Source organism: Bactrocera oleae, chromosome 2 (assembly GCF_042242935.1).
Source record: "Bactrocera oleae isolate idBacOlea1 chromosome 2, idBacOlea1, whole genome shotgun sequence".
In the NCBI taxonomy this organism is placed as follows: domain Eukaryota; kingdom Metazoa; phylum Arthropoda; class Insecta; order Diptera; family Tephritidae; genus Bactrocera; species Bactrocera oleae.
Genome location: NC_091536.1, coordinates 36,050,529 through 36,074,481, shown reverse-complemented (window position 1 = coordinate 36,074,481; position 23,953 = coordinate 36,050,529). Strand labels below are relative to the sequence as shown.

General features: G+C 33.1%; 1 long non-coding RNA gene across 1 annotated transcript; it reads left to right on the top strand.

Moving 5' to 3' along the window:
- Positions 1-2,888: 2,888 nt before the first annotated feature.
- On the top strand, positions 2,889-23,610 carry LOC138858927 (uncharacterized). Its single transcript, XR_011397955.1, has 4 exons — positions 2,889-3,258; positions 8,216-8,475; positions 13,432-13,691; positions 18,656-23,610. It is a non-coding gene; the product is annotated as an uncharacterized lncRNA (long non-coding RNA).
- The last annotated feature ends 343 nt before the right edge of the window (positions 23,611-23,953 follow it).

Here is a 23,953-nt window from a genome sequence, read left to right as displayed (position 1 = left end):
GGTCAGTGGAGATCCACTGATGGAAACAGCATGTGTGACAGAACTTAGCTTAAATTTATTGCACAGTACATTAGAATTGATTAGTGAGTGTGGGTACTGTATTAAACAATGTTCCGAAGGCAGTCGAGATTAAGGCGGGAATTTCTTTTGAGCAAGTCTCAGAAAACTCGTTTTGAAAAGACGATTGCCAAAAAGGAATTGGATAAAGCTTCTTTTCATTTGGAAAATTTAAAGTCAAAATATAATCAAACCCATCAGAATTTCGGTAAGTTTAATGTTTTCTATAGGTTTCCGGATATGATTTAGAATATCATCCCCCGAACTCTGTGTTAAAATGGATATGTAAAGTTATAGGAGGTTGTCCAGATTAAGAAAAAGGCAAAATTAGGTTTCTTTGGAGCCACGATCTGATGGTATGGAGGGATATTTTGAGGCGGCTTTAAAAGCTGTCCCAGGGTTTCAGGGATAACATGATAAGCCGATAGAGGACGTCTTCCAAATCTAGAACAAATATAGATATAGCCGGGGGAAACTTACAGTTTTCGAGGTATTAACGTTTGAAGTTGAAAATTTCAACTATTTAAAGTACGAATTTTTTTGATTTCAAATGAATTATACACTTATATTTTCCACTTTTATATCCACTAACACTTCACTAATTTGTTTGTACACATTTATTTTACATTATATAGTGCAAAAATAGTTTAATTCAATAATTAAATTAATGTTAAATTCTATTAATTCTGACAATAACAAAGGGGTTGCAAAATGTCAAATAACCAGTGTTACCTTATCGATATCGTTCTTAATTGAACTGAAAGAAATTAAAACAGATAATACCCCATATACAGGAATCCAAAACTTAGAGAAATAAACTATTACAGAACATTGATTTTCTATTGGCTGGTCTTTTGATACGGTTTTCAGAAGTAGGTTTTTCTTATAATCTTGCTTTACAAACTGAATTATGTGCTGATCCATGGGTTGAATCAGTGCAGTGCAGTTTGGCGGAAGAAACATCGCAGTGATGCATTTATCATTAGTTGTCAGTTCTTCTTCAGACGGATGACCGGGAGCGTTATCAAGAAGCAATAAGCTTTTTGAGAAAAATTATGATCTTTCAACCATTTTCTAACTTCTGGTACGAAACATTCATCAAACCACTTTTTGAAAAGATCTTTTGGTCATCCACGCACTTTTTTGTCCATAATAGTGTACAGGTAAATTAATGTTTTTGAATGCACGTTTGTTTTTATTAGATTTTCCAACGACCACCATCTTTAAGCGTGTGTGTACCCGCAGCGTTAGCACATGGTAGTATGGTTACACATTCTTTACTTACTTTTCGTCCAGGTACCGATTTTTCAGTGTAGGAAACAAAAGTTTTATTAGGTAACAAACGCCAAAAAAGCCCTGATTCGTCTGCATTATACACCTGTGACGGGTTAAGATTTAAATCTTTCGCCTTTTGCAAAAATCTTAATTTAAATGGCTCTATGGAGGTGGCATCATTAGAAAGTTTCTCTCCTGTTATGGTCATTAAACGTATGCCATGACAACTTTTGAAACGTTCTAGCCATCCCTTACTAGCCACAAAATCATCTTTTTTTGTTATTTCTTTATAAAAATACTTAGCTTTTATTGCCAACATGGATCCCGAAATGGGCGCATGCCTATTTCTTTCCTGAAGGAACAACATGTATAAAGCTTCTTCCACTTCTGGATGTTCACCTTTCTTGAGTGTCTGCCTCTTGCCTGGCCCACAGTCAGTAGTTGACAAACTGTTTAATCTTCTCGTGGTTTTTTTTAATGTCATAAATTGTAGATCGGCCTACCCCGTATTCACTTACTAAACTACTGAAAGATTCATTACGATTTAGGCGGTCTAAAGTATCACATTTTTCTTGAATTGTCAGTGTTTTGTGCTTTCGCTTTTGAGCTTGTGACGACATTACTAGGTACGTATATCTACGTAATACACAATAAATAAACAGTAAACAATGAACACACGCTAGGCGCACGCACCACTCTTCATCGGCTGTAGTCAAATTCAAACTAAGCAATCGGAATCAAAACAATACCCTACGCGTCGAGCACAATAATGATGGTCCGTACAAGTTGTAACTTGTTCAATCATGCATTAGCGAAACATGTATGTCGGATTAGACGGGCCGGATTACCTGGGGTCCACTGTATTGAGTAAAAAGCTCGTTTTGCCTCATTTCTCTGCTCCGATGGCATTGCTATATGTTTTGGACACACCTCCAACTGTTTGTTGCACTAGTGCTGTATAGTAATCTTTTCTAATTTGTCGCAGGGAGGATGAGCCAAAAAATCTCAAGTTGCCGCCAGTTTTACCGTTTCTGGTATTACTGTGACCCTGCGATGAGTTTCCAGTTCACTGCTTATACTATGCAACACATATTTGAATGATTCCTTGCTTAGCGGAAGCCTTGCAGAAAACTATATTTAAAAGCACAAACAAGTTTAAAAACTAGCATTACATTCTATCATTTAAACTGACCTTATTTCAATAAGACTTATTACATTAGAATTGTCTCTTATGATTTTACGCTCAACTCGTTAATTTTTTGTATATTTTTATCACAACGCAACAGAATCCATATTTATATTTGGTAAATATATAGTTTAGGTCCCCCAACTAAGAAGGCCTCAAAAATGAATTTTTCTTTTTTAAATCGTCTTATTTTTACGCGTAGATTACAAATCCGAAAGCGGAAAGTGAATTTTTTCAATATTTCTATTTTTTTTAAATTTTTCAAAAAAAAAAAATATCAAAAAAAAATCGTTTTTTTTTATAAAAATGCATTAAAAACAATTGTTATACATTTAAAGTAATTGTTTTATTTTTTTCTTTGAAAAAATCACACATTCAAGTTTTTTGGTGTATTTACTCCTCTCCTTCATAAACGTTTCTGAAAATTTATATTAGAATATCAATGTTAGTGCACTTTAATTGTGATATTAATAATTACAGATGCTCTGCATCGTAATGAAAAGTATCATTGAGGTTGAGAGCAGCGATAGGGAGTTTGACGCGATTGAATTATGAAACCCCGGTTTTGGACCGACCAGGGTTCTTTTTTTGAAGCGCGGCCGAAGTCTGCCAGTGCGGAAAGGAGTTCAACGATCTACGATATTCGTCCATACCATCAGATCGCGGCGCAAAGGAAATTGTGACTGTTACATTTCTTCAGTATATTTTTTTCATACGAAAATGTTTAACACGCTGAACTGGTAATTACACTAAGTGATCTGAATTCTACAGAATTTTGCCGCTACAACAACAATAACTAAGTGACTTGAATATGTGATATGTGCAAAGTGCGTTAAATAAATTTTGAAAAATATACATAAATTATTGAGAAAATTTACTTTCCGCTCACAGATTTGTAATCTATGCGTAAAAATAAGACGATTTAAAAAAAATTTAATTTTTGAGGCCTCCTTAGTTGGGGGACTATACATTTACCAAAGGTATAATCTCTCTTTTTATATTATTTTTATTCGTTTGCAAAATATATTCGTAATGCAACACTGGTTTTTTGACATTTACAACCCTTTGGTTATTGTCAAAATTAATATAATTGAAGAATTATTTTAAACGTAAATATCTCGAAAACTATCCTTGCGGCTATATCTATACATATTCTTGATCTGGAGGATCTCCTCTATCCGTCCATACCCATTTTATCCCCGAAAGCCTGGGACAGTATACTAAAGCTTTACATTATGAATATATTACATACATTACATCTATTAAATATAATGAAAGATATATACATATACTACTTTTCGTTGCGATATTTTAATACATTAAGAATCCTGAAGTAAGCTATCTAAGAGTTTGAAAAGTTGTGCTGCATATTGATATAGTATGGTAATACCGAAAGTGAAGTCTCATTTTGGATAATATGGTAGCAGATAAAATTCCTCTCTTTCTTGACTTGGTCAAATTTTTAAAATATTATGCAACTTATTAAATTTAACTATTTATTACACTTTAATGAGGTGTTGGATGCATTACAAGAAGTATCTTAATTTAAACTAGCGAAAAGTAAGTAGATTTCATAGGAAAAAATTGATTGCAAAATTCTACAAGTAACAAAAGAATCAACTGAATTCCTGTGTGTTAAACAGCCAAAATCACCTGATCGAAATCTGCCTTTTTTGATGCTGAGATGTAAATAAAAGGAATGTAGTATAATTCCTTTTTGGGAAAAGGTATTTGCAATTGAAAACATTAATAAAAACTTTCAACAATATTTTCAAAACAAAAGTTTATTACATATTTAGTGCTTTTCCTCACGACTCACCTCACAATTCAATTGTATTCATTAACAATAATAATCAAAACAATCTACAAAGTAATAAATAATATTTACAAAATATTCTAAATTACCCACAGCTAAATACTTATTAAACGCTATATTTACTTCTTTTTATTCACACAATAACATAAGGGGTGCATTCTAAAAAATAATCAGTGTTACCTTATCTATTACAAATATACAACACATTACTTTTTTTCGCATATGTTTATTTCTGCATTGGCGGCCTACGGTTGCGTTTCGAAAAAATAACTCTGGTCAATTCATCACCAGGGTGTCCTCAGTTCTTTTGCGTAGAGCTGCTTTTGGTGTTGGCGGCTTTTGGCGCGTTTCAAAAAAATAACCCTGGTCGATTCAACGCCGGGATTTATAGGGAAATTCTGAAAATTTTTATGAATAAGTTTTCTGTAACTTATAAGTAGCCATAGTAATAACCAAGCAAACTATTTTCAGTAATAATAGCTAACCAAACCAATAACCAAAGAGTAACAGATAATTTACCAAAATAGTTGGCAAATTAGAGTAGAAATATATATGTAACTTCCAAAAGCAATAAGAGAGAGCGAGTAAGGAATCCCACCATCGTAGAGTGAAAGAGGAGTTACTTATTTCCCCGAGCCTAAAAAAAATGTATCCTGAGATAATGAATGCATTAATTACTGATTACTTTTACCCGTCTTGTAGTGTTTCATTCTTTGTTTTTCTTTTAAAAAATTAAAGTTTTCCTTCCAATTTGTAAATTTTCGTTATCCCCAAAATGTTTAACCAATTCTAAAATTTTTATATCCATATAAAATATGCTCACCTTAAAAATTTTGCCACTGCCAAGGGCAATAAATATTACTATTGGTTGGATATAGTTATGGTCAGTGGAGATCCACTGATGGAAACAGCATGTGTGACAGAACTTAGCTTAAATTTATTGCACAGTACATTAGAATTGATTAGTGAGTGTGGGTACTGTATTAAACAATGTTCCGAAGGCAGTCGAGATTAAGGCGGGAATTTCTTTTGAGCAAGTCTCAGAAAACTCGTTTTGAAAAGACGATTGCCAAAAAGGAATTGGATAAAGCTTCTTTTCATTTGGAAAATTTAAAGTCAAAATATAATCAAACCCATAAGAATTTCGGTAAGTTTAATGTTTTCTATAGGTTTCCGGATATGATTTAGAATATCATCCCCCGAACTCTGTGTTAAAATGGATATGTAAAGTTATAGGAGGTTGTCCAGATTAAGAAAAAGGCAAAATTAGGTTTCTTTGGAGCCACGATCTGATGGTATGGAGGGATATTTTGAGGCGGCTTTAAAAGCTGTCCCAGGGTTTCAGGGTTAACATGATAAGCCGATAGAGGACGTCTTCCAAATCTAGAACAAATATAGATATAGCCGGGGGAAACTTACAGTTTTCGAGGTATTAACGTTTGAAGTTGAAAATTTCAACTATTTAAAGTACGAATTTTTTTGATTTCAAATGAATTATACACTTATATTTTCCACTTTTATATCCACTAACACTTCACTAATTTGTTTGTACACATTTATTTTACATTATATAGTGCAAAAATAGTTTAATTCAATAATTAAATTAATGTTAAATTCTATTAATTCTGACAATAACAAAGGGGTTGCAAAATGTCAAATAACCAGTGTTACCTTATCGATATCGTTCTTAATTGAACTGAAAGAAATTAAAACAGATAATACCCCATATACAGGAATCCAAAACTTAGAGAAATAAACTATTACAGAACATTGATTTTCTATTGGCTGGTCTTTTGATACGGTTTTCAGAAGTAGGTTTTTCTTATAATCTTGCTTTACAAACTGAATTATGTGCTGATCCATGGGTTGAATCAGTGCAGTGCAGTTTGGCGGAAGAAACATCGCAGTGATGCATTTATCATTAGTTGTCAGTTCTTCTTCAGACGGATGACCGGGAGCGTTATCAAGAAGCAATAAGCTTTTTGAGAAAAATTATGATCTTTCAACCATTTTCTAACTTCTGGTACGAAACATTCATCAAACCACTTTTTGAAAAGATCTTTTGTTCATCCACGCACTTTTTTGTCCATAATAGTGTACAGGTAAATTAATGTTTTTGAATGCACGTTTGTTTTTATTAGATTTTCCAACGACCACCATCTTTAAGCGTGTGTGTACCCGCAGCGTTAGCACATGGTAGTATGGTTACACATTCTTTACTTACTTTTCGTCCAGGTACCGATTTTTCAGTGTAGGAAACAAAAGTTTTATTAGGTAACAAACGCCAAAAAAGCCCTGATTCGTCTGCATTATACACCTGTGACGGGTTAAGATTTAAATCTTTCGCCTTTTGCAAAAATCTTAATTTAAATGGCTCTATGGAGGTGGCATCATTAGAAAGTTTCTCTCCTGTTATGGTCATTAAACGTATGCCATGACAACTTTTGAAACGTTCTAGCCATCCCTTACTAGCCACAAAATCATCTTTTTTTGTTATTTCTTTATAAAAATACTTAGCTTTTATTGCCAACATGGATCCCGAAATGGGCGCATGCCTATTTCTTTCCTGAAGGAACAACATGTATAAAGCTTCTTCCACTTCTGGATGTTCACCTTTCTTGAGTGTCTGCCTCTTGCCTGGCCCACAGTCAATAGTTGACAAACTGTTTAATCTTCTCGTGGTTTTTTTTAATGTCATAAATTGTAGATCGGCCTACCCCGTATTCACTTACTAAACTACTGAAAGATTCATTACGATTTAGGCGGTCTAAAGTATCACATTTTTCTTGAATTGTCAGTGTTTTGTGCTTTCGCTTTTGAGCTTGTGACGACATTACTAGGTACGTATATCTACGTAATACACAATAAATAAACAGTAAACAATGAACACACGCTAGGCGCACGCACCACTCTTCATCGGCTGTAGTCAAATTCAAACTAAGCAATCGGAATCAAAACAATACCCTACGCGTCGAGCACAATAATGATGGTCCGTACAAGTTGTAACTTGTTCAATCATGCATTAGCGAAACATGTATGTCGGATTAGACGGGCCGGATTACCTGGGGTCCACTGTATTGAGTAAAAAGCTCGTTTTGCCTCATTTCTCTGCTCCGATGGCATTGCTATATGTTTTGGACACACCTCCAACTGTTTGTTGCACTAGTGCTGTATAGTAATCTTTTCTAATTTGTCGCAGGGAGGATGAGCCAAAAAATCTCAAGTTGCCGCCAGTTTTACCGTTTCTGGTATTACTGTGACCCTGCGATGAGTTTCCAGTTCACTGCTTATACTATACAACACATATTTGAATGATTCCTTGCTTAGCGGAAGCCTTGCAGAAAACTATATTTAAAAGCACAAACAAGTTTAAAAACTAGCATTACATTCTATCATTTAAACTGACCTTATTTCAATAAGACTTATTACATTAGAATTGTCTCTTATGATTTTACGCTCAACTCGTTAATTTTTTGTATATTTTTATCACAACGCAACAGAATCCATATTTATATTTGGTAAATATATAGTTTAGGTCCCCCAACTAAGAAGGCCTCAAAAATGAATTTTTCTTTTTTAAATCGTCTTATTTTTACGCGTAGATTACAAATCCGAAAGCGGAAAGTGAATTTTTTCAATATTTCTATTTTTTTTTAAATTTTTCAAAAAAAAAAAATATCAAAAAAAAATCGTTTTTTTTTATAAAAATGCATTAAAAACAATTGTTATACATTTAAAGTAATTGTTTTATTTTTTTCTTTGAAAAAATCACACATTCAAGTTTTTTGGTGTATTTACTCCTCTCCTTCATAAACGTTTCTGAAAATTTATATTAGAATATCAATGTTAGTGCACTTTAATTGTGATATTAATAATTACAGATGCTCTGCATCGTAATGAAAAGTATCATTGAGGTTGAGAGCAGCGATAGGGAGTTTGACGCGATTGAATTATGAAACCCCGGTTTTGGACCGACCAGGGTTCTTTTTTTGAAGCGCGGCCGAAGTCTGCCAGTGCGGAAAGGAGTTCAACGATCTACGATATTCGTCCATACCATCAGATCGCGGCGCAAAGGAAATTGTGACTGTTACATTTCTTCAGTATATTTTTTTCATACGAAAATGTTTAACACGCTGAACTGGTAATTACACTAAGTGATCTGAATTCTACAGAATTTTGCCGCTACAACAACAATAACTAAGTGACTTGAATATGTGATATGTGCAAAGTGCGTTAAATAAATTTTGAAAAATATACATAAATTATTGAGAAAATTTACTTTCCGCTCACAGATTTGTAATCTATGCGTAAAAATAAGACGATTTAAAAAAAATTTAATTTTTGAGGCCTCCTTAGTTGGGGGACTATACATTTACCAAAGGTATAATCTCTCTTTTTATATTATTTTTATTCGTTTGCAAAATATATTCGTAATGCAACACTGGTTTTTTGACATTTACAACCCTTTGGTTATTGTCAAAATTAATATAATTGAAGAATTATTTTAAACGTAAATATCTCGAAAACTATCCTTGCGGCTATATCTATACATATTCTTGATCTGGAGGATCTCCTCTATCCGTCCATACCCATTTTATCCCCGAAAGCCTGGGACAGTATACTAAAGCTTTACATTATGAATATATTACATACATTACATCTATTAAATATAATGAAAGATATATACATATACTACTTTTCGTTGCGATATTTTAATACATTAAGAATCCTGAAGTAAGCTATCTAAGAGTTTGAAAAGTTGTGCTGCATATTGATATAGTATGGTAATACCGAAAGTGAAGTCTCATTTTGGATAATATGGTAGCAGATAAAATTCCTCTCTTTCTTGACTTGGTCAAATTTTTAAAATATTATGCAACTTATTAAATTTAACTATTTATTACACTTTAATGAGGTGTTGGATGCATTACAAGAAGTATCTTAATTTAAACTAGCGAAAAGTAAGTAGATTTCATAGGAAAAAATTGATTGCAAAATTCTACAAGTAACAAAAGAATCAACTGAATTCCTGTGTGTTAAACAGCCAAAATCACCTGATCGAAATCTGCCTTTTTTGATGCTGAGATGTAAATAAAAGGAATGTAGTATAATTCCTTTTTGGGAAAAGGTATTTGCAATTGAAAACATTAATAAAAACTTTCAACAATATTTTCAAAACAAAAGGTTATTACATATTTAGTGCTTTTCCTCACGACTCACCTCACAATTCAATTGTATTCATTAACAATAATAATCAAAACAATCTACAAAGTAATAAATAATATTTACAAAATATTCTAAATTACCCACAGCTAAATACTTATTAAACGCTATATTTACTTCTTTTTATTCACACAATAACATAAGGGGTGCATTCTAAAAAATAATCAGTGTTACCTTATCTATTACAAATATACAACACATTACTTTTTTTCGCATATGTTTATTTCTGCATTGGCGGCCTACGGTTGCGTTTCGAAAAAATAACTCTGGTCAATTCATCACCAGGGTGTCCTCAGTTCTTTTGCGTAGAGCTGCTTTTGGTGTTGGCGGCTTTTGGCGCGTTTCAAAAAAATAACCCTGGTCGATTCAACGCCGGGATTTATAGGGAAATTCTGAAAATTTTTATGAATAAGTTTTCTGTAACTTATAAGTAGCCATAGTAATAACCAAGCAAACTATTTTCAGTAATAATAGCTAACCAAACCAATAACCAAAGAGTAACAGATAATTTACCAAAATAGTTGGCAAATTAGAGTAGAAATATATATGTAACTTCCAAAAGCAATAAGAGAGAGCGAGTAAGGAATCCCACCATCGTAGAGTGAAAGAGGAGTTACTTATTTCCCCGAGCCTAAAAAAAATGTATCCTGAGATAATGAATGCATTAATTACTGATTACTTTTACCCGTCTTGTAGTGTTTCATTCTTTGTTTTTCTTTTAAAAAATTAAAGTTTTCCTTCCAATTTGTAAATTTTCGTTATCCCCAAAATGTTTAACCAATTCTAAAATTTTTATATCCATATAAAATATGCTCACCTTAAAAATTTTGCCACTGCCAAGGGCAATAAATATTACTATTGGTTGGATATAGTTATGGTCAGTGGAGATCCACTGATGGAAACAGCATGTGTGACAGAACTTAGCTTAAATTTATTGCACAGTACATTAGAATTGATTAGTGAGTGTGGGTACTGTATTAAACAATGTTCCGAAGGCAGTCGAGATTAAGGCGGGAATTTCTTTTGAGCAAGTCTCAGAAAACTCGTTTTGAAAAGACGATTGCCAAAAAGGAATTGGATAAAGCTTCTTTTCATTTGGAAAATTTAAAGTCAAAATATAATCAAACCCATAAGAATTTCGGTAAGTTTAATGTTTTCTATAGGTTTCCGGATATGATTTAGAATATCATCCCCCGAACTCTGTGTTAAAATGGATATGTAAAGTTATAGGAGGTTGTCCAGATTAAGAAAAAGGCAAAATTAGGTTTCTTTGGAGCCACGATCTGATGGTATGGAGGGATATTTTGAGGCGGCTTTAAAAGCTGTCCCAGGGTTTCAGGGTTAACATGATAAGCCGATAGAGGACGTCTTCCAAATCTAGAACAAATATAGATATAGCCGGGGGAAACTTACAGTTTTCGAGGTATTAACGTTTGAAGTTGAAAATTTCAACTATTTAAAGTACGAATTTTTTTGATTTCAAATGAATTATACACTTATATTTTCCACTTTTATATCCACTAACACTTCACTAATTTGTTTGTACACATTTATTTTACATTATATAGTGCAAAAATAGTTTAATTCAATAATTAAATTAATGTTAAATTCTATTAATTCTGACAATAACAAAGGGGTTGCAAAATGTCAAATAACCAGTGTTACCTTATCGATATCGTTCTTAATTGAACTGAAAGAAATTAAAACAGATAATACCCCATATACAGGAATCCAAAACTTAGAGAAATAAACTATTACAGAACATTGATTTTCTATTGGCTGGTCTTTTGATACGGTTTTCAGAAGTAGGTTTTTCTTATAATCTTGCTTTACAAACTGAATTATGTGCTGATCCATGGGTTGAATCAGTGCAGTGCAGTTTGGCGGAAGAAACATCGCAGTGATGCATTTATCATTAGTTGTCAGTTCTTCTTCAGACGGATGACCGGGAGCGTTATCAAGAAGCAATAAGCTTTTTGAGAAAAATTATGATCTTTCAACCATTTTCTAACTTCTGGTACGAAACATTCATCAAACCACTTTTTGAAAAGATCTTTTGTTCATCCACGCACTTTTTTGTCCATAATAGTGTACAGGTAAATTAATGTTTTTGAATGCACGTTTGTTTTTATTAGATTTTCCAACGACCACCATCTTTAAGCGTGTGTGTACCCGCAGCGTTAGCACATGGTAGTATGGTTACACATTCTTTACTTACTTTTCGTCCAGGTACCGATTTTTCAGTGTAGGAAACAAAAGTTTTATTAGGTAACAAACGCCAAAAAAGCCCTGATTCGTCTGCATTATACACCTGTGACGGGTTAAGATTTAAATCTTTCGCCTTTTGCAAAAATCTTAATTTAAATGGCTCTATGGAGGTGGCATCATTAGAAAGTTTCTCTCCTGTTATGGTCATTAAACGTATGCCATGACAACTTTTGAAACGTTCTAGCCATCCCTTACTAGCCACAAAATCATCTTTTTTTGTTATTTCTTTATAAAAATACTTAGCTTTTATTGCCAACATGGATCCCGAAATGGGCGCATGCCTATTTCTTTCCTGAAGGAACAACATGTATAAAGCTTCTTCCACTTCTGGATGTTCACCTTTCTTGAGTGTCTGCCTCTTGCCTGGCCCACAGTCAGTAGTTGACAAACTGTTTAATCTTCTCGTGGTTTTTTTTAATGTCATAAATTGTAGATCGGCCTACCCCGTATTCACTTACTAAACTACTGAAAGATTCATTACGATTTAGGCGGTCTAAAGTATCACATTTTTCTTGAATTGTCAGTGTTTTGTGCTTTCGCTTTTGAGCTTGTGACGACATTACTAGGTACGTATATCTACGTAATACACAATAAATAAACAGTAAACAATGAACACACGCTAGGCGCACGCACCACTCTTCATCGGCTGTAGTCAAATTCAAACTAAGCAATCGGAATCAAAACAATACCCTACGCGTCGAGCACAATAATGATGGTCCGTACAAGTTGTAACTTGTTCAATCATGCATTAGCGAAACATGTATGTCGGATTAGACGGGCCGGATTACCTGGGGTCCACTGTATTGAGTAAAAAGCTCGTTTTGCCTCATTTCTCTGCTCCGATGGCATTGCTATATGTTTTGGACACACCTCCAACTGTTTGTTGCACTAGTGCTGTATAGTAATCTTTTCTAATTTGTCGCAGGGAGGATGAGCCAAAAAATCTCAAGTTGCCGCCAGTTTTACCGTTTCTGGTATTACTGTGACCCTGCGATGAGTTTCCAGTTCACTGCTTATACTATACAACACATATTTGAATGATTCCTTGCTTAGCGGAAGCCTTGCAGAAAACTATATTTAAAAGCACAAACAAGTTTAAAAACTAGCATTACATTCTATCATTTAAACTGACCTTATTTCAATAAGACTTATTACATTAGAATTGTCTCTTATGATTTTACGCTCAACTCGTTAATTTTTTGTATATTTTTATCACAACGCAACAGAATCCATATTTATATTTGGTAAATATATAGTTTAGGTCCCCCAACTAAGAAGGCCTCAAAAATGAATTTTTCTTTTTTAAATCGTCTTATTTTTACGCGTAGATTACAAATCCGAAAGCGGAAAGTGAATTTTTTCAATATTTCTATTTTTTTTAAATTTTTCAAAAAAAAAAAATATCAAAAAAAAATCGTTTTTTTTTATAAAAATGCATTAAAAACAATTGTTATACATTTAAAGTAATTGTTTTATTTTTTTCTTTGAAAAAATCACACATTCAAGTTTTTTGGTGTATTTACTCCTCTCCTTCATAAACGTTTCTGAAAATTTATATTAGAATATCAATGTTAGTGCACTTTAATTGTGATATTAATAATTACAGATGCTCTGCATCGTAATGAAAAGTATCATTGAGGTTGAGAGCAGCGATAGGGAGTTTGACGCGATTGAATTATGAAACCCCGGTTTTGGACCGACCAGGGTTCTTTTTTTGAAGCGCGGCCGAAGTCTGCCAGTGCGGAAAGGAGTTCAACGATCTACGATATTCGTCCATACCATCAGATCGCGGCGCAAAGGAAATTGTGACTGTTACATTTCTTCAGTATATTTTTTTCATACGAAAATGTTTAACACGCTGAACTGGTAATTACACTAAGTGATCTGAATTCTACAGAATTTTGCCGCTACAACAACAATAACTAAGTGACTTGAATATGTGATATGTGCAAAGTGCGTTAAATAAATTTTGAAAAATATACATAAATTATTGAGAAAATTTACTTTCCGCTCACAGATTTGTAATCTATGCGTAAAAATAAGACGATTTAAAAAAAATTTAATTTTTGAGGCCTCCTTAGTTGGGGGACTATACATTTACCAAAGGTATAATCTCTCTTTTTATATTATTTTTATTCGTTTGCAAAATATATTCGTAATGCAACACTGGTTTTTTGACATTTACAACCCTTTGGTTATTGTCAAAATTAATATAATTGAAGAATTATTTTAAACGTAAATATCTCGAAAACTATCCTTGCGGCTATATCTATACATATTCTTGATCTGGAGGATCTCCTCTATCCGTCCATACCCATTTTATCCCCGAAAGCCTGGGACAGTATACTAAAGCTTTACATTATGAATATATTACATACATTACATCTATTAAATATAATGAAAGATATATACATATACTACTTTTCGTTGCGATATTTTAATACATTAAGAATCCTGAAGTAAGCTATCTAAGAGTTTGAAAAGTTGTGCTGCATATTGATATAGTATGGTAATACCGAAAGTGAAGTCTCATTTTGGATAATATGGTAGCAGATAAAATTCCTCTCTTTCTTGACTTGGTCAAATTTTTAAAATATTATGCAACTTATTAAATTTAACTATTTATTACACTTTAATGAGGTGTTGGATGCATTACAAGAAGTATCTTAATTTAAACTAGCGAAAAGTAAGTAGATTTCATAGGAAAAAATTGATTGCAAAATTCTACAAGTAACAAAAGAATCAACTGAATTCCTGTGTGTTAAACAGCCAAAATCACCTGATCGAAATCTGCCTTTTTTGATGCTGAGATGTAAATAAAAGGAATGTAGTATAATTCCTTTTTGGGAAAAGGTATTTGCAATTGAAAACATTAATAAAAACTTTCAACAATATTTTCAAAACAAAAGTTTATTACATATTTAGTGCTTTTCCTCACGACTCACCTCACAATTCAATTGTATTCATTAACAATAATAATCAAAACAATCTACAAAGTAATAAATAATATTTACAAAATATTCTAAATTACCCACAGCTAAATACTTATTAAACGCTATATTTACTTCTTTTTATTCACACAATAACATAAGGGGTGCATTCTAAAAAATAATCAGTGTTACCTTATCTATTACAAATATACAACACATTACTTTTTTTCGCATATGTTTATTTCTGCATTGGCGGCCTACGGTTGCGTTTCGAAAAAATAACTCTGGTCAATTCATCACCAGGGTGTCCTCAGTTCTTTTGCGTAGAGCTGCTTTTGGTGTTGGCGGCTTTTGGCGCGTTTCAAAAAAATAACCCTGGTCGATTCAACGCCGGGATTTATAGGGAAATTCTGAAAATTTTTATGAATAAGTTTTCTGTAACTTATAAGTAGCCATAGTAATAACCAAGCAAACTATTTTCAGTAATAATAGCTAACCAAACCAATAACCAAAGAGTAACAGATAATTTTCCAAAATAGTTGGCAAATTAGAGTAGAAATATATATGTAACTTCCAAAAGCAATAAGAGAGAGCGAGTAAGGAATCCCACCATCGTAGAGTGAAAGAGGAGTTACTTATTTCCCCGAGCCTAAAAAAAATGTATCCTGAGATAATGAATGCATTAATTACTGATTACTTTTACCCGTCTTGTAGTGTTTCATTCTTTGTTTTTCTTTTAAAAAATTAAAGTTTTCCTTCCAATTTGTAAATTTTCGTTATCCCCAAAATGTTTAACCAATTCTAAAATTTTTATATCCATATAAAATATGCTCACCTTAAAAATTTTGCCACTGCCAAGGGCAATAAATATTACTATTGGTTGGATATAGTTATGGTCAGTGGAGATCCACTGATGGAAACAGCATGTGTGACAGAACTTAGCTTAAATTTATTGCACAGTACATTAGAATTGATTAGTGAGTGTGGGTACTGTATTAAACAATGTTCCGAAGGCAGTCGAGATTAAGGCGGGAATTTCTTTTGAGCAAGTCTCAGAAAACTCGTTTTGAAAAGACGATTGCCAAAAAGGAATTGGATAAAGCTTCTTTTCATTTGGAAAATTTAAAGTCAAAATATAATCAAACCCATAAGAATTTCGGTAAGTTTAATGTTTTCTATAGGTTTCCGGATATGATTTAGAATATCATCCCCCGAACTCTGTGTTAAAATGGATATGTAAAGTTATAGGAAGGTATCTGGTTGTCCAGATTAAGAAAAAGGCAAAATTAGGTTTCTTTGGAGCCACGATCTGATGGTATGGAGGGATATTTTGAGGCGGCTTTAAAAGCTGTCCCAGGGTTTCAGGGTTAACATGATAAGCCGATAGAGGACGTCTTCCAAATCTAGAACAAATATAGATATAGCCGGGGGAAACTTACAGTTTTCGAGGTATTAACGTTTGAAGTTGAAAATTTCAACTATTTAAAGTACGAATTTTTTTGATTTCAAATGAATTATACACTTATATTTTCCACTTTTATATCCACTAACACTTCACTAATTTGTTTGTACACATTTATTTTACATTATATAGTGCAAAAATAGTTTAATTCAATAATTAAATTAATGTTAAATTCTATTAATTCTGACAATAACAAAGGGGTTGCAAAATGTCAAATAACCAGTGTTACCTTATCGATATCGTTCTTAATTGAACTGAAAGAAATTAAAACAGATAATACCCCATATACAGGAATCCAAAACTTAGAGAAATAAACTATTACAGAACATTGATTTTCTATTGGCTGGTCTTTTGATACGGTTTTCAGAAGTAGGTTTTTCTTATAATCTTGCTTTACAAACTGAATTATGTGCTGATCCATGGGTTGAATCAGTGCAGTGCAGTTTGGCGGAAGAAACATCGCAGTGATGCATTTATCATTAGTTGTCAGTTCTTCTTCAGACGGATGACCGGGAGCGTTATCAAGAAGCAATAAGCTTTTTGAGAAAAATTATGATCTTTCAACCATTTTCTAACTTCTGGTACGAAACATTCATCAAACCACTTTTTGAAAAGATCTTTTGGTCATCCACGCACTTTTTTGTCCATAATAGTGTACAGGTAAATTAATGTTTTTGAATGCACGTTTGTTTTTATTAGATTTTCCAACGACCACCATCTTTAAGCGTGTGTGTACCCGCAGCGTTAGCACATGGTAGTATGGTTACACATTCTTTACTTACTTTTCGTCCAGGTACCGATTTTTCAGTGTAGGAAACAAAAGTTTTATTAGGTAACAAACGCCAAAAAAGCCCTGATTCGTCTGCATTATACACCTGTGACGGGTTAAGATTTAAATCTTTCGCCTTTTGCAAAAATCTTAATTTAAATGGCTCTATGGAGGTGGCATCATTAGAAAGTTTCTCTCCTGTTATGGTCATTAAACGTATGCCATGACAACTTTTGAAACGTTCTAGCCATCCCTTACTAGCCACAAAATCATCTTTTTTTGTTATTTCTTTATAAAAATACTTAGCTTTTATTGCCAACATGGATCCCGAAATGGGCGCATGCCTATTTCTTTCCTGAAGGAACAACATGTATAAAGCTTCTTCCACTTCTGGATGTTTACCTTTCTTGAGTGTCTGCCTCTTGCCTGGCCCACAGTCAGTAGTTGACAAACTGTTTAATCTTCTCGTGGTTTTTTTTAATGTCATAAATTGTAGATCGGCCTACCCCGTATTCACTTACTAAACTACTGAAAGATTCATTACGATTTAGGCGGTCTAAAGTATCACATTTTTCTTGAATTGTCAGTGTTTTGTGCTTTCGCTTTTGAGCTTGTGACGACATTACTAGGTACGTATATCTACGTAATACACAATAAATAAACAGTAAACAATGAACACACGCTAGGCGCACGCACCACTCTTCATCGGCTGTAGTCAAATTCAAACTAAGCAATCGGAATCAAAACAATACCCTACGCGTCGAGCACAATAATGATGGTCCGTACAAGTTGTAACTTGTTCAATCATGCATTAGCGAAACATGTATGTCGGATTAGACGGGCCGGATTACCTGGGGTCCACTGTATTGAGTAAAAAGCTCGTTTTGCCTCATTTCTCTGCTCCGATGGCATTGCTATATGTTTTGGACACACCTCCAACTGTTTGTTGCACTAGTGCTGTATAGTAATCTTTTCTAATTTGTCGCAGGGAGGATGAGCCAAAAAATCTCAAGTTGCCGCCAGTTTTACCGTTTCTGGTATTACTGTGACCCTGCGATGAGTTTCCAGTTCACTGCTTATACTATGCAACACATATTTGAATGATTCCTTGCTTAGCGGAAGCCTTGCAGAAAACTATATTTAAAAGCACAAACAAGTTTAAAAACTAGCATTACATTCTATCATTTAAACTGACCTTATTTCAATAAGACTTATTACATTAGAATTGTCTCTTATGATTTTACGCTCAACTCGTTAATTTTTTGTATATTTTTATCACAACGCAACAGAATCCATATTTATATTTGGTAAATATATAGTTTAGGTCCCCCAACTAAGAAGGCCTCAAAAATGAATTTTTCTTTTTTAAATCGTCTTATTTTTACGCGTAGATTACAAATCCGAAAGCGGAAAGTGAATTTTTTCAATATTTCTATTTTTTTTAAATTTTTCAAAAAAAAAAAATATCAAAAAAAAATCGTTTTTTTTTATAAAAATGCATTAAAAACAATTGTTATACATTTAAAGTAATTGTTTTATTTTTTTCTTTGAAAAAATCACACATTCAAGTTTTTTGGTGTATTTACTCCTCTCCTTCATAAACGTTTCTGAAAATTTATATTAGAATATCAATGTTAGTGCACTTTAATTGTGATATTAATAATTACAGATGCTCTGCATCGTAATGAAAAGTATCATTGAGGTTGAGAGCAGCGATAGGGAGTTTGACGCGATTGAATTATGAAACCCCGGTTTTGGACCGACCAGGGTTCTTTTTTTGAAGCGCGGCCGAAGTCTGCCAGTGCGGAAAGGAGTTCAACGATCTACGATATTCGTCCATACCATCAGATCGCGGCGCAAAGGAAATTGTGACTGTTACATTTCTTCAGTATATTTTTTTCATACGAAAATGTTTAACACGCTGAACTGGTAATTACACTAAGTGATCTGAATTCTACAGAATTTTGCCGCTACAACAACAATAACTAAGTGACTTGAATATGTGATATGTGCAAAGTGCGTTAAATAAATTTTGAAAAATATACATAAATTATTGAGAAAATTTACTTTCCGCTCACAGATTTGTAATCTATGCGTAAAAATAAGACGATTTAAAAAAAATTTAATTTTTGAGGCCTCCTTAGTTGGGGGACTATACATTTACCAAAGGTATAATCTCTCTTTTTATATTATTTTTATTCGTTTGCAAAATATATTCGTAATGCAACACTGGTTTTTTGACATTTACAACCCTTTGGTTATTGTCAAAATTAATATAATTGAAGAATTATTTTAAACGTAAATATCTCGAAAACTATCCTTGCGGCTATATCTATACATATTCTTGATCTGGAGGATCTCCTCTATCCGTCCATACCCATTTTATCCCCGAAAGCCTGGGACAGTATACTAAAGCTTTACATTATGAATATATTACATACATTACATCTATTAAATATAATGAAAGATATATACATATACTACTTTTCGTTGCGATATTTTAATACATTAAGAATCCTGAAGTAAGCTATCTAAGAGTTTGAAAAGTTGTGCTGCATATTGATATAGTATGGTAATACCGAAAGTGAAGTCTCATTTTGGATAATATGGTAGCAGATAAAATTCCTCTCTTTCTTGACTTGGTCAAATTTTTAAAATATTATGCAACTTATTAAATTTAACTATTTATTACACTTTAATGAGGTGTTGGATGCATTACAAGAAGTATCTTAATTTAAACTAGCGAAAAGTAAGTAGATTTCATAGGAAAAAATTGATTGCAAAATTCTACAAGTAACAAAAGAATCAACTGAATTCCTGTGTGTTAAACAGCCAAAATCACCTGATCGAAATCTGCCTTTTTTGATGCTGAGATGTAAATAAAAGGAATGTAGTATAATTCCTTTTTGGGAAAAGGTATTTGCAATTGAAAACATTAATAAAAACTTTCAACAATATTTTCAAAACAAAAGTTTATTACATATTTAGTGCTTTTCCTCACGACTCACCTCACAATTCAATTGTATTCATTAACAATAATAATCAAAACAATCTACAAAGTAATAAATAATATTTACAAAATATTCTAAATTACCCACAGCTAAATACTTATTAAACGCTATATTTACTTCTTTTTATTCACACAATAACATAAGGGGTGCATTCTAAAAAATAATCAGTGTTACCTTATCTATTACAAATATACAACACATTACTTTTTTTCGCATATGTTTATTTCTGCATTGGCGGCCTACGGTTGCGTTTCGAAAAAATAACTCTGGTCAATTCATCACCAGGGTGTCCTCAGTTCTTTTGCGTAGAGCTGCTTTTGGTGTTGGCGGCTTTTGGCGCGTTTCAAAAAAATAACCCTGGTCGATTCAACGCCGGGATTTATAGGGAAATTCTGAAAATTTTTATGAATAAGTTTTCTGTAACTTATAAGTAGCCATAGTAATAACCAAGCAAACTATTTTCAGTAATAATAGCTAACCAAACCAATAACCAAAGAGTAACAGATAATTTACCAAAATAGTTGGCAAATTAGAGTAGAAATATATATGTAACTTCCAAAAGCAATAAGAGAGAGCGAGTAAGGAATCCCACCATCGTAGAGTGAAAGAGGAGTTACTTATTTCCCCGAGCCTAAAAAAAATGTATCCTGAGATAATGAATGCATTAATTACTGATTACTTTTACCCGTCTTGTAGTGTTTCATTCTTTGTTTTTCTTTTAAAAAATTAAAGTTTTCCTTCCAATTTGTAAATTTTCGTTATCCCCAAAATGTTTAACCAATTCTAAAATTTTTATATCCATATAAAATATGCTCACCTTAAAAATTTTGCCACTGCCAAGGGCAATAAATATTACTATTGGTTGGATATAGTTATGGTCAGTGGAGATCCACTGATGGAAACAGCATGTGTGACAGAACTTAGCTTAAATTTATTGCACAGTACATTAGAATTGATTAGTGAGTGTGGGTACTGTATTAAACAATGTTCCGAAGGCAGTCGAGATTAAGGCGGGAATTTCTTTTGAGCAAGTCTCAGAAAACTCGTTTTGAAAAGACGATTGCCAAAAAGGAATTGGATAAAGCTTCTTTTCATTTGGAAAATTTAAAGTCAAAATATAATCAAACCCATAAGAATTTCGGTAAGTTTAATGTTTTCTATAGGTTTCCGGATATGATTTAGAATATCATCCCCCGAACTCTGTGTTAAAATGGATATGTAAAGTTATAGGAGGTTGTCCAGATTAAGAAAAAGGCAAAATTAGGTTTCTTTGGAGCCACGATCTGATGGTATGGAGGGATATTTTGAGGCGGCTTTAAAAGCTGTCCCAGGGTTTCAGGGTTAACATGATAAGCCGATAGAGGACGTCTTCCAAATCTAGAACAAATATAGATATAGCCGGGGGAAACTTACAGTTTTCGAGGTATTAACGTTTGAAGTTGAAAATTTCAACTATTTAAAGTACGAATTTTTTTGATTTCAAATGAATTATACACTTATATTTTCCACTTTTATATCCACTAACACTTCACTAATTTGTTTGTACACATTTATTTTACATTATATAGTGCAAAAATAGTTTAATTCAATAATTAAATTAATGTTAAATTCTATTAATTCTGACAATAACAAAGGGGTTGCAAAATGTCAAATAACCAGTGTTACCTTATCGATATCGTTCTTAATTGAACTGAAAGAAATTAAAACAGATAATACCCCATATACAGGAATCCAAAACTTAGAGAAATAAACTATTACAGAACATTGATTTTCTATTGGCTGGTCTTTTGATACGGTTTTCAGAAGTAGGTTTTTCTTATAATCTTGCTTTACAAACTGAATTATGTGCTGATCCATGGGTTGAATCAGTGCAGTGCAGTTTGGCGGAAGAAACATCGCAGTGATGCATTTATCATTAGTTGTCAGTTCTTCTTCAGACGGATGACCGGGAGCGTTATCAAGAAGCAATAAGCTTTTTGAGAAAAATTATGATCTTTCAACCATTTTCTAACTTCTGGTACGAAACATTCATCAAACCACTTTTTGAAAAGATCTTTTGGTCATCCACGCACTTTTTTGTCCATAATAGTGTACAGGTAAATTAATGTTTTTGAATGCACGTTTGTTTTTATTAGATTTTCCAACGACCACCATCTTTAAGCGTGTGTGTACCCGCAGCGTTAGCACATGGTAGTATGGTTACACATTCTTTACTTACTTTTCGTCCAGGTACCGATTTTTCAGTGTAGGAAACAAAAGTTTTATTAGGTAACAAACGCCAAAAAAGCCCTGATTCGTCTGCATTATACACCTGTGACGGGTTAAGATTTAAATCTTTCGCCTTTTGCAAAAATCTTAATTTAAATGGCTCTATGGAGGTGGCATCATTAGAAAGTTTCTCTCCTGTTATGGTCATTAAACGTATGCCATGACAACTTTTGAAACGTTCTAGCCATCCCTTACTAGCCACAAAATCATCTTTTTTTGTTATTTCTTTATAAAAATACTTAGCTTTTATTGCCAACATGGATCCCGAAATGGGCGCATGCCTATTTCTTTCCTGAAGGAACAACATGTATAAAGCTTCTTCCACTTCTGGATGTTCACCTTTCTTGAGTGTCTGCCTCTTGCCTGGCCCACAGTCAGTAGTTGACAAACTGTTTAATCTTCTCGTGGTTTTTTTTAATGTCATAAATTGTAGATCGGCCTACCCCGTATTCACTTACTAAACTACTGAAAGATTCATTACGATTTAGGCGGTCTAAAGTATCACATTTTTCTTGAATTGTCAGTGTTTTGTGCTTTCGCTTTTGAGCTTGTGACGACATTACTAGGTACGTATATCTACGTAATACACAATAAATAAACAGTAAACAATGAACACACGCTAGGCGCACGCACCACTCTTCATCGGCTGTAGTCAAATTCAAACTAAGCAATCGGAATCAAAACAATACCCTACGCGTCGAGCACAATAATGATGGTCCGTACAAGTTGTAACTTGTTCAATCATGCATTAGCGAAACATGTATGTCGGATTAGACGGGCCGGATTACCTGGGGTCCACTGTATTGAGTAAAAAGCTCGTTTTGCCTCATTTCTCTGCTCCGATGGCATTGCTATATGTTTTGGACACACCTCCAACTGTTTGTTGCACTAGTGCTGTATAGTAATCTTTTCTAATTTGTCGCAGGGAGGATGAGCCAAAAAATCTCAAGTTGCCGCCAGTTTTACCGTTTCTGGTATTACTGTGACCCTGCGATGAGTTTCCAGTTCACTGCTTATACTATGCAACACATATTTGAATGATTCCTTGCTTAGCGGAAGCCTTGCAGAAAACTATATTTAAAAGCACAAACAAGTTTAAAAACTAGCATTACATTCTATCATTTAAACTGACCTTATTTCAATAAGACTTATTACATTAGAATTGTCTCTTATGATTTTACGCTCAACTCGTTAATTTTTTGTATATTTTTATCACAACGCAACAGAATCCATATTTATATTTGGTAAATATATAGTTTAGGTCCCCCAACTAAGAAGGCCTCAAAAATGAATTTTTCTTTTTTAAATCGTCTTATTTTTACGCGTAGATTACAAATCCGAAAGCGGAAAGTGAATTTTTTCAATATTTCTATTTTTTTTTAAATTTTTCAAAAAAAAAAAATATCAAAAAAAAATCGTTTTTTTTTATAAAAATGCATTAAAAACAATTGTTATACATTTAAAGTAATTGTTTTATTTTTTTCTTTGAAAAAATCACACATTCAAGTTTTTTGGTGTATTTACTCCTCTCCTTCATAAACGTTTCTGAAAATTTATATTAGAATATCAATGTTAGTGCACTTTAATTGTGATATTAATAATTACAGATGCTCTGCATCGTAATGAAAAGTATCATTGAGGTTGAGAGCAGCGATAGGGAGTTTGACGCGATTGAATTATGAAACCCC